This window comes from Dermacentor andersoni, chromosome 2 (assembly GCF_023375885.2).
Source record: "Dermacentor andersoni chromosome 2, qqDerAnde1_hic_scaffold, whole genome shotgun sequence".
In the NCBI taxonomy this organism is placed as follows: domain Eukaryota; kingdom Metazoa; phylum Arthropoda; class Arachnida; order Ixodida; family Ixodidae; genus Dermacentor; species Dermacentor andersoni.
Window position 1 is genome coordinate 212,135,604 of NC_092815.1, and position 3,859 is coordinate 212,139,462.

At 41.9% G+C, this 3,859-nt stretch overlaps 1 long non-coding RNA gene across 2 annotated transcripts; it reads right to left on the reverse strand.

The window, feature by feature from the left end:
- Positions 1-525: 525 nt before the first annotated feature.
- On the reverse strand, positions 526-3,380 carry LOC140216212 (uncharacterized). 2 transcript variants are annotated; one of them, XR_011892903.1, is made up of 4 exons: positions 3,032-3,380; positions 2,654-2,900; positions 974-1,879; positions 526-905 (listed from the first exon to the last, which is right to left on the reverse strand). It is a non-coding gene; the product is annotated as an uncharacterized lncRNA (long non-coding RNA). The 2 variants fall into 2 exon arrangements; XR_011892902.1 differs by having other exon boundaries at positions 2,721-2,900; positions 3,032-3,375.
- Positions 3,381-3,859: the final 479 nt, after the last annotated feature.

Here is a 3,859-nt window from a genome sequence, read left to right on the forward strand (position 1 = left end):
AATACGCTTTGTTACGGTACCTTAACGGAATGGGTCTAGAGGACGGTGTTGGTACATTTTTTCGTACCGCCCTAATCCTATACCCCCCCCCCCCCTTTTTTTTATGTATACATACAATTCCTTGCCATGACGGATCATAGCCTCCATTATTTTTGAAAAATAGAGGAGGCTATGGACGGATTGACCAGTTCAAGTTGTCAACTTGTCAGAACTGTCATAGGAATCACTGTAATAAACACAATTCCACGATCGGATTGTTTACTTTCATTTTTTGTTGTAACACTGAGGACTACATAGAACTTTATTTTGTATATGTGAGAGAAGTATGTGGATATCACGAGCTTAAGCCAATGTGCGATACACAGACAAAGTAGCTGCTACAACATGAACTGCATTGAGGGCCACACAACACATACGCAATTAAAGGTGCAAAATATAAGGGGAAGCTTCAAAATACGCTCTGTAGCACTGCAATGTATAACGTATGTGTACAATAAATGTTCAAAAAAACAATGCATCAATGTCCCATTTGCCTTCAAGTTTATTGTCAAGTTCAAGTTTACTGAAGTTTATTATGAACATATGTACAACAGCAACTACTGACACACCCGCAGTCAAGGTGGCTGTTCGAGGTGTGCTGGCTGCCTCAGCGTAAGAAAAAGAAATTGGGTGAATGTCGACACCAGTGCCACTGCTTCTTGCCTCTGACCTGCACGTGCTTCCGTGGCATCTTTGTGCACAAGTGTGCTGGCGTGGCGAGGCGTAGGAGTCATCCGAGAGAAAGAGTATCGTTTACATGGAGAAGTGGCTGTTCACATTGCCTGTCGCTTTCCCTCAAATGTTTCCTTGGCGACTAATGGTGACACACCTGCAGTCAAGGTGGCTGTTCGCGGTGTGCTGGCTGCCTAAACGAAAGAAATAGAAAGAAATTAGGTGAATGTCGATACCAGTGCTATTGTTTCTTGCCTCTTACCTGCATTTGCCTCCACGGCCTCTTGGCTTGCGGAGTCTGTATGAGGGAGCTGCTGTGGCTAGGCGTAGGCATTGTCTAAGCAAAAAGAAAAGGCCATTCAAATAAGGAATTATGGAAATAAATGCAGTTATGTCTGCTTCTTGCACTCTTCTTGCCTAAAAGTTTTCAAACATAGTGCCTAGTACACACCAGCACTTTGACTGCTTCTGCTTTTCACCTGCAGGTATTACTGTGAGATCCTTAGTATGGCTGCGTGCAGCATTGTAACACTTGGTGGAGGCATCTGAAGTGGTAGCCAAAAATATAAAGAATCATCCTTGTCTGCGTGAATGCTTTCAATTTCTAAATGCAGTGGTAACTATCACTATTAGCGCAATGCCCCCCACATCTATGTGGCAAGTGCCATAGCTCAAAACTGAATTTTTCCTTTAGTGTTTCACAAGGCGTCTGATATGTCCACATTAGATGTGATGTGTTTTTTTTTACTTATCCCAGTGTGGAGAGAGCATCATTAAATTGTTTTTTATTTTTGCGTCTTGTTTTTTGGTTTATTTCTGAATTTATCAAGCAGCATTCTCATGATGCTAAAGTGACATGTAATGGCAATCAGCTTTTGTTTTGCAGAAAAACAATGCATTTCCTGACCCATTGTTTGACATTCCCTCACTCGCATAATTTTGCAGAGTATTCTACCTATATTGACTTGCTTGACCTCCACTAAAGAGTCTTGCATTTTCAAATACGAGTCTTTCCTTAAAATCATTCGACACTTCTCATAATTTCTGTACCTTGGGCTTCTGATACTCTGCATTCACCATTTTTGCTTGTTTCTGACTAGAAATGTCTTCTTTAATTTAGAGCTTAAATTTTACCTTTGAACACATGGAAGGGCTTGCCATTGCATATCTGCATAAAAGGGAAACATGTTTCATTAAACATTTGCAAAATCCAATTGAAGATTGATGAATGCAGCTTGCAGTGTGATATGACTGAATGAGCCATAAGAGTAACTCATCTCACTTGGTAAATTAAAGCACATATTAGTGTGATGTACAAGATACGTTACACTAACGTGGTGGGTTCTCTTGCTTATACAGCAAAATAATTGGCGCGCGAGAAAAAAAAATATTTTTGCATACCCCTTGTACACACTGATTTAAGGGAAATAAGCTGGAGCTGTCCACATGATCTACTTATTTTACCTGCGAGTATGGTCAACAAAAATGTGTCCCAGCTGCTTAGTGGTATTTGAGATTATGTCAGTATTGCATATGTGCCTGTTGTCTAAAATAATTGAATTTTGAAAATGCTCGCATGGATCCGATGTGCATATCTGCAGTTTATGGATACATGTAAAAGACTCAGCATCAAGTGCAAGTGAACGGTCCCACAGGCCCGTAGTCGATCATGCAAATAGATTCGCTGCACAAATTTGTGACCAGAAAAGATATTCCACATGAAATGGCATGCAAGTAAGTGTTGAAAATATTGCACAGTTAATAAAACGCCTACGTTATTAATATGTGGGTTGATGCACTCGTTATGCAAAACGGAGGTGAGGCGTGCAGACAGGACACAAGAGTAGAGTATTTACAAGCAAACAACACGAGCGCCGCCCACTTCTCTACTCATGTGTCCTGTCTGCACGCCTCACCTCTGTTTTGCATAATGAATCCTTACCAACTAGCTCAGCTTTCTGTCGTTAGAAGTCTCGATGCACTCGATTTCGTCCGCATTAGACACTCGCCTCCTGATTACTTCGTGGCACAGAAATCGGCATCAGGCTGTGTTTCTGCTGTGGCCTTTGTAGAAGCATGATTGTTCAAAGTGCAACAATTAAACAGATTCTTTGAGTTGCTTGTGGCTTCGTCAGTACAATTCCGGTGCGCTGGTCCGCCTGTCCAGCAATTTCCTACTGAAGGGAAACCTGCAAATAAAAAGACCGCTCCGCATGTAGAAAAATGCTCTACTGTGACGCTTCTCAAACGATTGTGATGCACCACAAGAGCTGCCTACTCGCGTGATATTCTCAACAAGGAGATACATTCGTTTACTTACATGTGAAGGTATATGCCAGAGCACGTCGGGGCTTCGGTGGCACATAAGGCACGAGTGTGCCATAGCGTCCGATGTCGACGCGCGATCGCATGTCAAACCTAAACTGTACGAAACTACAACGCATCCAAAAAACAGATTCGAAACCGAAATCCGCGTCATTCTTTATTGCATAAATGCGTACATCGTGATTTACATAAGTCACGGACTTAGCGATCGCTTTCTGCAAACTTACTATTAACGCACCACCTTCATAAAGCCATCAGGTATGCGTTTTTAGATGACAAAGCCCAAGGTGACCTGTGCTTGTTTTCAGCTCTTTCAATAGTAATTGCGCTGGCCACATTGACCAGTAGCAACAGGGCGGCGCCCTAGAGGTTCCCACTTTTTCGGCCCAGCTTTTCCTCTAGAGTTGTTCTACTAACTCTATGCGAGGCGTGAACCACCGCACAACTGCAACCGAATTACTGAGTCCGAGAGCCGTTCACAGCTTCACATGGCTTCACTATTGTATTCAGTTATAAAAACCTTTCAAACACAAAATAACGGCACTTAAGAAACACTAATTGATTAGCAATAATTTTTTACCAACTAACCTTCATAAATTTTTAAGAACTACCTAATTTATAGCGTAAACAATAAATACTACGACCAAAAAATGCGACTACGAAACTAGCGGTAACCATGTGTACTGTTGCAAAAGTGTGCGCAAAACGAAGCTCGGTTGCGCCCGTTTGCGCGCACACATACACGCCCGAACCTACCTTAACATTAGTGGCGCCACCTAGAAATAAACATTACTACTAGTTTTGCTATTTTTACAAAAACAAA